Source organism: Pongo abelii, chromosome 13 (assembly GCF_028885655.2).
Source record: "Pongo abelii isolate AG06213 chromosome 13, NHGRI_mPonAbe1-v2.0_pri, whole genome shotgun sequence".
NCBI classification, from domain to species: domain Eukaryota; kingdom Metazoa; phylum Chordata; class Mammalia; order Primates; family Hominidae; genus Pongo; species Pongo abelii.
In genome coordinates, this window is record NC_071998.2 from 48,648,792 (window position 1) to 48,661,025 (window position 12,234).

Below are 12,234 nucleotides of genomic sequence, written 5' to 3' on the forward strand. Positions count from 1 at the left end.
TGGTTGAAGGATATCTTTCTTACATAAAGGAATTTTGATTTCAGACTTTTTCTCTTAGGAGTTTGTAGAAGTTTCTCTATCAACTTTTAGAATCGGGTGTTGTAGATGAGCGAATTAATAACAGCCAAATTCTTTATTGTTTATAAGTCATTTGTGCTTTCTGTTTGAAAATTTTTAAGATTTTGTTTTTCTTTGTTCCAGGAGTTTAAGTGTCTTATTAGGATATTCCTAGGTGTGTATCTTTCCTCATATACCCTGCTTGAAACTAGCCAAACCCTGTTAAACTGCACGTTAGGGTATTCTCCCGCTCAGGGATTTTTTTTTTTTAATAATTTGTCTTATTGTCACCTTTCTATCCCTACTTTTTATGCACATAGAAAGCTTTTATACTCAAACTATATTTCCTGAATCTACCTCCAAATCTCTTATCTTTCTCTCCTGACTATACAATCTCTTTAAATTTTACTTTGATCTTTGACTTGCTCTTTCAGACCAATAACTAGAGTTGTGACAGGAACTGTGTTCTTCTTCAGTGTATATAGCAAAATTTTAGTTAAAAATTTTTTATTCCAGAAAAGCATTTTGGACTGTATTTAATTTACTCTACTTGTATTATTGCTGTAATTATTATTGTATTAATTACAACTTCAAGTTCTTTTATGTCATCTTCAATATCTCACATTACAGGTTTGTTTTGATGATTATGTTTGATCTTTCTCTTTCAAGCTACTGAACATTTTACAGTGCTAAAACTATTTTTGTTCTACTCACTAGGACTCAGCTGCTTGGAATCCTGAAGCAGCGGTATAGACTGCCAAAAGCATAGTGGTCTATCTGCACCTGTGGGCTGTAGGCACAGCATCAATCAGGTTGGTCCAGGAGAAGGCCATTTTTCCTACCAAGTCCCTTTATACTCCCCTGACCTTGTGAGGGGAAAGGAATTAGTCTAGCTATTCAGCTCATGTGCAGCTCTTTATAGAGTGAGAAAAACGGTCTTACTCATGTTTGGCTGCTTCCAGATTTCTTTTTGGGGATCAGAAGACTTGCCTCCCCTACCCTGGGGCCAAGGTCTCCTCAGTTTCTGTCCCATTTTGAATCTTCTTCACTGGTTGCCATGCTTTTATACCATGGAGGAGGAAGTTCCTTTTTAATGTTTGAGCTTAAACCTACTTACCTGCCAACTCCGTAATTTCTTGACTTAAGAGAAAACAATAGGTTTGAGTTGAGAATTAAGGGACTCTGGATGCTTTTCTCCACCTAGATTTGGGGAGATTATATCTTTCTTGAAGTATCAGTTAGCTTCATTTTTCATGTGAGCCAAGAGCTTTTTATTTTTTATTCTCCTTTGAAATAGCAGCTGGTCACATTTATGAGGAAATTATTTTGAATCTCAGTTCCTCTGAGATTCTTTCTTTATTAATATTATTTATAAAAGCAATATGTTGAGGAAAATATGTTTACTATGTATCATATTTAATCATGCAGAATATCTTGAATCTATTTGGGAGATAGATATCATAAGTCAATAAAGGAATTTTTAATCCCACCCAACAAGAGGCATAGTTTGAGAATATGGTATAATTAAATAGGAAGATAATTTGAGATTGGGTATAATGATTTCGTTATTCATAGCTGCCTACGAACTCCCATTTAAAAAACAGAATGAATTGTATCTTTGAGTAAGCCAACTATGTGATCAGGAAAATAAACAAGTAATTCAACTTATCAGGAGACTTGGGTTCTACTCCTTAATCCTTACCAGTTAAGCTTTAAGGAAAAATATACAATAATATTGACTCCTTTTCCATTAATTGGAACAGTAGCATAGGTGAACCTCTATGATTTTGTATAAAAACCCTTTTGTTTGTAAACTTTGAGTCCATATACAGAAAACTTTCAGTCTAAGTACTAAGTTTGAATACTATAAAGCCAAAAGAAATAACATGACTATAATCAAACAAAATATGAAAGAACAAATTAGTATAAGCTGTACTTACACCCCACCAAAAAGCAAAAACTGTTGCTGTTTAATAGGAACTTTGTTGTTCTATATACATTTGAAACACTATTTTCCAGTTATGTTGAATAGCATTACTGAAGTTGTGTTTAGGCATTAAACTTAGAAGCTACTTAAAGACTTAACATATTTTATAAATATAACATATTTTGATATAAATACAGTCATAAAATATAAAAGATGTTTTCCCCAAGGGCATATTCACAATTATCCAAGAAATATTGAAATCAACCCAGAAATCTCAATAGAAGCTTATGCTAATTTCAAGAAGAAAATTTAAAACATATTCTCCTTCTACTTTTGACTTTGTTTTATTTTCACTATCATTCCCCTCTTTAAATTTTTGAGTGGATAGTTATGTATATAACTAATCTTATTACCTGTTTCTTTTTGATATAAATAGCACCAAAAGAGCCTCTAAAAATTCTAAGAATAAGAGCTTTATCTAGAACCTTTGCTTAAGCGACAAAAATTTCTAGTCATACTGTATAAAAACATATTTATGGCCACCACATTACATGTCTTGGGAATTTCTGCCTGCTTACTTAAAATTTTTTAAAGCTATCAAATTATTCCTAAAACTATAACACTGTAATAAGTGTTATGAAATACTTTTCTAAGTATGTAATTCACTTTCAAGAAAATAAAGTTAACAAAACTAGAACTGATTAAGGCTATGACATATATAGCAGATTCTAAAGTGTGTAGTACAAATTGCTAACATTAAAAACAGTCTAGGGAATAAAAACCACCTTAGACATATTTTAGAAAATGGATGTAACCTTAACTAGATATTAAATGTAGATAAATTTTGAATGAGAGAGAAGTAGATTTCAGGGGCACATAACCATATTTATAAGTGCATATGTACAGAGGAAGGCAAGTGTATGAGAACGGCATGAGAAGGGAACAAAGAGAAGATTCGAAGGGAGCAGTGTCTGGGACTTTTCCTTGAATTGTTCAGATGGGAGGAACACACTGAGGGATGCTGTCTTCAGTGTGTGGACAATTGGAAGCCATTACAGATTCTTACAGATAAAAACGACATGAGGAAATTGGTGTTATGAGACTTGCTTTGAAAAGAGCTAAATTATCTTTAATCTGCTAAAATGGAATGTTGCTTTTGTTATCACAAGTTATAATAAATACTCAAGATAGCTTATATTTCTTAGTAAGGAAACTATTCTTTTAGCAGAAAATTACAGAGTATTGACCAGAGAACCAACTGATGATCTTGGTGGTAATTTCTTATTTCTCCCATTATTGTCTTAGTCCATTTTCTGTTGTTTATAACAGAATATCTGAAACTGAGTGACTTATAAAGAAAAGGAATTTCTTACAGTTATGGAGGCTGGGAAATTTAAGGTTGAGAGGGCACATCTGATGAGAGTCTTCTTGCTTGTTGGGACACTGTGGTGTCCCTAGGTGACACAGAGTGTCACATGGCAAAGGGGCTGAGCACGCTCATATGTTAGCAAAGGCTTCTGTCTGTCCTTATAAAGTCACCAGTCCCTCTCCCATGATAATGCATTAATCCATTAATCTGTGAATAGATTAATCCATCCATGATGGCAGAGCTCTCATTATTTAATCATTTCTTAAAGCCTCCACCTCTCAAAACTACCACATTGAGAACTAAGTTTCAACATGACTTTTGGAAGGGACATTTAAACAATAGCAATAACCTGATTTTCAAATGTAAACAGATTTATTGCTTGTGACACACAGCCCTGAAATAGGAATATGTTTTTGTCATTCATCTCAATGCATACATTAACTTTTACAAATATCATTGTCTATGATCTTTTAGAAACAGTAGATTTGCAATTTGTAGAGGAAAAATTAGAACATAATAAAATACATCACACTTCAAATTTTTCAGTGACGTAAGAGGGTCACATGTCCATTCTTAATAAATCCCTGGGGAAAAGGAAAAGAATGCCTTGCTCACTGGGGTCAAGTTTGCCTCCTCTGAAGCCATTACTTTGGCAAGGAGGATGTCATAATCTTGATTAGCTTAGCTTAATTAAGTTTGTCTCTGGACATGAGATCAATTCCCCCAAATTGTTTAGTTGCTACACAATGGGAGAAAGATGAGGTGGAAACTGATCAGACACATTCAATGTTCACTACACCCTCCTTGCCCCTAAACATGCTCATTCTTACATTCTTGATTTTACATTTAAAAATATGACTGTAGTGTGTCGAGCTAGAAAACTTAGATTCATTCTTGACTCTTTCCCTTACTCTATCAATTATCAAATTTTTTAGAATGTATCTCAAATAGTTATTAATCCAACTCCCCTGCACTTCTTCCATTCTGTCTTTGTCTTAGTCCGTGCACCATTAATCTGCTTTAGAATTTGCAGTGGCCTTCTCTCCTATCTTTTCTGTGGACTGTTGTCAGCTTTTCAAGTGAAGAGATTTTGTCAAATTTATCTTCATATTTCCTAATTCAGCATTTTCTAGACTCAAATACTTCAGGCACTCAAATATTTTTGTTGAATGAGTAAAATTTAAAAATCTCAAAAAAGAGCTACCAAGTGCTTTTTTTCCTATTGTCATTTGTTCTTAAGTCTCCTATATTAGTGAAGAAGTAATGGTTGAAAAGTTTACAAATTATTTTATGAAATAAGGTAAATTTCAATGCCCCAAATATTTTGTTGTGTTTTCTACTAAAACATAACAGAAAAGGCACAAGAAAACCTGAAATAGAATGTATAAAGAAAGACTTAAATAGAAGCATCTTAGAAAATTGTAGATACTTTTCTTAAAAATCCAATACATACTTAGGTTAAGTGTTAGGGTTGGTGTTTGAGGGACTACTTGTTTCTCTCCCCGCCCCCCAATAGCATGTGCAGTAAACTTTCTTCACAGACAGGCAGAACTTGGGGAGCTCAGCTCAACACACCACAACTAATATTTCTACATACAAATCATTTCTCCTCTGAGTAGTATTTCTTATCTCACTTTCAATTAGATGCAGGTGGTTTTGATTCTCGCAGTTTCTGAAGGCTTTGCCATGTCAGAAAATTAAAACAGGCATGAGAAAATATGGGAAAAAGCTTTGAGAAACCTCTCCCTAAGCCCAGGGAGATGGCTTTTTGTTTCGTTTTGTTTTCACTTCATATCTTGAAGAACTACTGACACTTACCAGGTGGGTGTGTATATACGGCAGTTAGTTACAGCAGTTAGTTCCTGTGTCTGCATAGATGGGGCAGATTTTTCATTAACCTAATTTGTGTTTCCCTTCTTTTTGCAGAATGCAATACAACTTTTAAATGGATTTATAGCAATTTGTTTTGTCTAAATGTGTCTTTGCTTTTCAAAATGTTAAACACTTTTTTTTTTTTTTTCCCAATGATGGCACTCAATACAAACAAGTTTGGCAAGAGGTCTCTTTATATACTGCTTGTGGGAATAAATTGGTGAGAAAAAAACCTCTGAAGCAAACCATCTCGTAATATATAGGGAGAGTTTACAAATGTATGTAGCATTTAGCACATAATCTTATCTTTTCAAATCTATTCTTAAGAATCAGTGAATTTCTTTAACGTATATGCAGACAACGATGGCCATCACATTGTTATTCATAATAAAAAATGGAAATAACCAAATATTTTTGAGTTTCACATGGCAAATTCTTTAACCAGAGCATATGCTGCTATTATAATCAAAACAGGTAAGGTAAATATGATGCAGTGGGAGGGTAATAAATACACCTCTACATATAAAAATAGATATAATTATTTGTGAAAATTCTGACTTGTTTTTCTTGTCATTACCAACTTAGTCTTTTGAAAATAATTTTATGAATTTATTTACTTTTTTAAACTAGTGCTTCTATATATAAGCTCAATATATTTCTGATTTTTCTGCAAAGATATGAATCATATCACTACAAACAAAATATTATACTATATATCAATAGTTAATAAAAATCTAAATATTCTTTCCATGAGTTTTGATAAAAAAATAACTATTTCGGCCGGGTGCGGTGGCTCACGCCTGTAATCCAGCACTTTGGGAGGCCGAGGTGGGCGGATCACGAGGTCATGAGATCGAGACCATCCTGGCCATCATGGTGAAACCCCATCTCTACTAAAAATACAAAAATTAGCTGGGCATGGTGGTGCCTGCCTGTAGTCCCAGCTACTCGGGAGGCTGAGGCAGGAGAATCACTCGAACCTGGGAGGCGGAGGTTGCAGTGAGCCGAGATCACGCCACTGCACTCCAGCCTGGGAGACAGAGCAAGACTTTGTCTCAAAAACAAAAAGCAAAAAACAAACAAAAAAATAAAATAACTATTTCAATCTTAATTGCTTTCATACCATGTGAGTCTCACTGCAGTAACTGAATCTCAGTGGGGTAATAGAATATTTACTTCTCCCAGTACACTCATGTGATTGAAATGTGGTCAAAATGTGGTTAGGAAGTAACAATAATTCATTATAGATGCTAGTGTAGAATAGCAAAAGCCAACTGGGATTCATTTTACTGTTGAAATAAATAATGATTTCTGTTTTTTAAAAAATAATTGCCTAATTCAAAAAGCTTCCAACTATAATGTCTATTTTTCCAACAGTTCTGTTATTTTTTAATAATCCAATACACAATTTTAGCTTTTTCCCAAAACTGCATTTTTCTTAAGAGATGCCAGTTTTCAGATTCACATGCTGAGTATAGCAATTTTGTGATGCTAGTTAAAGAAAACAACAAAACCAACATCTCTGTTTTGTGCTTTGGTGATAAAGGCCGCAAAGAAATCTTTGACCAAGGGATACCACTAGATACAAGACCCCTGTGGTGTGGATCAGTAATGAACTACAATTGTTTAATGGTCCTAGGAAAGCTTCATGTATATATTTATAAAATGGGATAGTCTAAGTGACATTGACATATTCTGCTTCACCATTCAATCTAGCTTTTGCCTGTTTTCCTTCAGAGTGTGAAATGTATTTGTCATCATCAGAGGCTGGTATTCTTGCAAGCTAGGCATAAGGCAATCAAAGGTAGTGCCAGCAGAGAACGCATGGGCAACAACAACTATCCAGAAAGATCAGTAAAATATTGCTCAATATCTTTATCTTCATGTAAACACATGTGAATAATAAACAAGAAAGCATGAAAATTGGTGTTTTGTTTCTCCTTATCCCACATAAGGCAAATGTGCCTACTTTATATGCAGACAACCAAACATTTCTTCAAGAAAGAAACAGAATTCCTCCCAACATAGTTCCATTGTCTTTTAGTTAAGTTTTCATATGCAAGTTGTTAACAATGATGATTTTTGTAGCTGAATTTGTAATTCTTTCCCATCATTTGTGTTGTCTTTAATGACTCCACAGTAAAAAATAATTGACACTCTTCAAAAGCAGATCTTGTGAAATACCATGTACCATCTGACTCTAGAATAAGAAATAGTTTTACCTTACCGATTATTTGGCTTTTGTTTTACAGTAGAAATTGTTCATGGCCATGTGAATTTTATTTTATTCATTGTGTGCATATATGTTACTAAACAGTTATTTTTAAATAATTCAGGAGAATCTATTATTATTTGAATTGTACCAGAGGAGTTTGTTGTTATTAGAGATCTTGTGATAAACACTTTTTAAAATGTGAAATATTCTATTTTCTAAGTTGCAATTTTTCTATACTGTTGACTATAAATAGGTACAAATATACTGGTAGAAAGTTGGAAGAAAATGGTACATGGCACAAGAAGAAACAGAGGCATGTTATAAGGAGAAAGTCAGCAGGCTTTCTCCCAAAACAAATTACTTTGGTAAGGATACCAGAGTCTGACCTTGAAACTTGCAGACTCAGAAATTTAAATTTGTCAGCAGTATGAGACTAGATCTCAGGAGCATTAACTAAGTTCACAGAATTGTTGTATTAAATCAGAATACCAGCTTATTTATAGCTATTGAAAAATGTTACTTTCCTATGAACTAGAATATTTATACAAATATGACAAGAGCATTCTCTCCTTGAAGGTAGGGGGAGTTATGTGGGAATCTAAATCATTATTATAAAATTATTTTTGTGCAATTGGGCTCAGAATAAGGATGTTAAATAATGCATAACATATAGCATGTTTTCTTCTGCCCCTCCTTACCCATAACAAAGCTAAGACAAATTATTGGTTGACCAAGGCACTCTTTTCCATTAGGCTCAGACTCAACTTTAGAATCTTCCTCAACACCAATAGTCCAGGAAGCTGTTGCAATTGATTGGGATTGGTATGGGTATTAGTCTGTTTTCACACTACTATAAAGATACTACCTGAGACTGGGTAATTTATAAGCAAAAGAAGTTTCATTAACTCCTAGTTCTGCATGGCTGGGGAAGCATCAGGAAACTTACAATCATGGCAGAAAGCAAAGGGGAAGCAGGTACCTTCTTCACAAGGCAGTAGGAGAGAGAGAGTGTGCGTGCCAGCATGGGGGAGTGCCACACTTTAAAATCATCAGCCCTTTTGAGAACTCACTATCACAAGAACAGCATGAGGAAAACTGCCCTCATCATCCAATCACCTCCCAACAGGTCCCTCCCTAGACAGGTGGGGATTCCTATTCGAGATGAGATTTGGGTGGGGGCACAGAGCCAAACCATATCAGTATGAGAGGTGATGCCTGTTCTTGGGCAAAGTTTTCTGCTCTGAGTTCCAGTTTCCATATCGGTGAAATGAATGGGTTGGATTAATTTTTTCCCCAGGGACCTTTTCTGAACTACAAATAACTGTTGATTTGGGTCTAAAAGTAACTGTTGATTTGGGTAAATCACTTACCTGTTTTTGGCCTTATTTTATCTATCTGTAAAATAAGATTAAACTAATTAGATTTTTAAAATAGATTTTTCATTATATCATTCTTAATTTTATATACAACCCCGTAAGCCAGAAGTTTGTTTATCTATACTAATAATTAAGAAACTGAGACACGGATCAATGGCTAACTGCTGCTTCGTGTTCTGAGTTATCTGCGTGCAATTATTGGCTTGGTGGAAAAGGTGCCATAATGAATTATTTGTGTCTCTTCTGAGGGTAGAATGTGAGAATGTTGGCACATTTGCCAGGTGTTTGTCATTCTTCATCGATAGATTAAATGCTATCCCAAGTATTTGTTTAACTAGAACTATCATTATGCACCAAATCTGAGAGCAGAGAAAGTTGAAGCAGGTGTGAAGTCACAGGCACTATTTTCTGGAAAGGTGTTGGTCTCTCTAAAATCAGGCATGTTTCCATTACGCTGGCTAAATACAAAGCAAAAATATTTGGTGCCATCATATTTATTGTCCACATTTGTCTGCTACTAGCAATTGTCTTTTAGTTATAGGGTTCCAGAGCATCATGAAATAGTCCATATTTTAATGATGAAAAAGATTTATCATTACTAAAATGTATTTTTATAATTCAGGGCCTGTGGCTGTCTATTCACTAAAACAATTGCACAGACTATATATCACAGTTCCTGAGTGTCTGGTTAAAGGAAAAAAGTATCAAGTTCTGATTGGTGTTAAGGAGTGAATCTTTTGACATAGATAATGGTTCATTATAGCATGATAATGCATTCTTCTTATCTTCATTTTTCACTCACTTAAAATTATTTCTTTCCATTTGAATTTTTTTCATTTACTTTAAGTAGAGTATTAATCAACTATGCTCATTTAAAAGATATTAATGTTCTCTTTCTTCAACCAGACTTATACTCTTTCAGAAGACAAATACTAAATGTGATTAGAATGAGCACAGCCATATTAGCTTCTTAATAAATATCTGTGTGGTCCGTGAGGAGTGTTTGCCCTGAAACAGACATTTAAGACATCTCTGCTCAAGAAGTAGCCAATTTCTGTCTGCTGCCTGACTGAACTACCATTTACATTTTGTATAATATTGGCAGAAAGCATTTTAATTTAATATATAAATGTAAAACTTCAGCTTCCACCAGCTGTAATGTGGACTCCATGATTTTATGTATTTATTTATTATCAGCAGAGCCTGCATCCTGTGAGTTTCTGTGATAGAAATGCACTGTGTGCAGAGAGTGACTCTATTAGGCTATAGGAGAGGATGAAAATGGTTTGAGATAAATAAAAAAGCAATTACCTAGGCCTGGGAAAGAGATACTGCACATTTATTCAGGAAGCATTTAACTTACTCAGGGCTCCATTCCAATGAATTGTTGTTCTCTTCTCCATCCTCCCTAATATATGCCAAGTCAAACTGGGAGTAGCAGAATGATGCTTCACACCCTGGTAACAAGAACTCAGAGAATTTTGAGGACTTGAGAAAGCTACCATTAGGGGAAAGACAAAAACATGAAGATGGCCTTCATTCCATTTCCAATGCCAGACATTGAAGGCAAAGCATTTGAAATTGTGACATAGACGATCGTAATAACCACTAGGCAAATGGATTGAAACTAAGTACATTTTCCACAAAGTTGAGGATGAATGTCTTTACGCTGCCGCGGGGCCTGTACAAAGCTATGGCTTTGAGGGCTGCAACCAAAGTTCCTACTTCCAAGGCTCACAGCTGATCTTGAGAGGTCAAAAAGAGGAAAAATAATACATTGGTCCATTAACAATAACCACTGCTTTCATTTCCCATTTTTAAGTGACCTAATTCACATTTTATTCTAGCTTATTTTTCTAAATTTCTATTATACATTTTATCCTTGTGCATTCCTTTCTCCTTCTCAGCTCACTTATCAATAGAGGTCTTCCAGTCCCATCAAGCAACACCATTTTCCATGGGGGCATCCATTCAAGAAAGAAGGGGGAATACAGAGAGTTAAGTTCAGCTGAGAAAAGTATTCCTTCTGCTGCAGGGTCCATCAGAAAATTGGGACAGCTTTAACAGATTCTATAACAAATTTCCACCAAAGGTTTTCACAATAATTTTTTTTTTTTGGTAAATTTTCTTCTTTTTTTAACAATTCATTTCCTCTCTGATTGCTGGGAATTGTCACTCATCCCATTTCGTACCTTGAGATCCTGTCTTTTGGCTTTACTCCTCTTGCCATTCTTGTTAATCTTGAGGAATGAAGATTCCATTACTTTGCTTCATACACTGGATGCATATCTTTTTGTTACTGTACTTTTGATAGAGACAGGAGGCAGAGAAATTCTAGGCAAAAAAGGATGGGTCCCTGGTGAAGCCCCACCCTCAAGCCAAAAACCCTGAGACCGTGGCTCAAAGTGAGAACTTCTATCCCGTTTCCCCACTCAAATGTTGCCTTTTCCTAAACCACCCATGGTCCAGCCCTGCACCATCCTGTGCCTGTAAAGACCCCAGGCTCATCTGGCAGAGAGGAAGAGTGGCTGGATGTCGGGGACTACAGCTGGATGTCAGAAGCGGCTTGACTTCAGAGGGACAGCTTGACGGTGTAACTTCAGAGAATAATCCTGCTGCAGATGGCCGGACTTCAGGTGAAGATTACCTACTCACCTTATCCCTTTCTCAGCTCCCCTTCCCACTGAGGGCCACTTTCATCAGCAATAAAATCCCCTGCATTTACCATTCTTCCACTCATTCTTGCGACCTCATTTTTCCTGGATGCTGGACAAGAGTTCTGGAGCCACGAGTGAGGATACAAAATGCTGTCACACTGGCCCCTTTACCCTCACCGGCAGAGAGCACCTGCCTCACATGAAAAGGCAGATGACCCACTGAGCTGCTAACACTTAAAGCCATCCACGGACTGCAGAGCTAAAAAGCCTGTAACACGCCCTCTGGGGCTTCAGGAGTTGAAGGCATCCCTCCTGGACGTTGCCACGGGGCCTGCACAAAGTTTGCTCCTCCCAGCTCCCAAAAGTGTTCGCCCTGGCTCCTGCACCCACTCTCCTGCGTGTTCCCTCCTGGAGGGGTGGAGTTCACTCCTGCAGGCGCGGAAGTGGCTGGCTGGTTCCAGTGCTTCTGCACCCCAGTTCCCGCCTTGTTTACTTGTGCGCTCCCTCCGTCAAGTTGTTGAGAGCGGCAGGCTGAGGAAACGAGGCACCCTCACAAGTCCCACGAAAAGGATCAGGAAAATATCCTGCTTTACTTTTAAAGTAGGTTTTCATTTCCTAGTACTTCAAGTAGTATTTTCTTTATGCAATTCTAGCCTCTCCTTTTTGTTTCTTATGATCAACTATGATGTGGCAAAGCAGAGAAAGCCTCTGCTATTTTAGAAAGAGCTCCTCCCCTTTATTTCACTCAGCATTCCTGTGAA

The 12,234-nt window shown here is 36.1% G+C and overlaps 1 protein-coding gene across 30 annotated transcripts in view; it reads left to right on the forward strand.

Moving 5' to 3' along the window:
- PTPRD (protein tyrosine phosphatase receptor type D) overlaps positions 1–12,234 on the forward strand; it is a 2,309,169-nt gene that overhangs the window by 745,633 nt on the left and 1,551,302 nt on the right. The window lies entirely within an intron of this gene.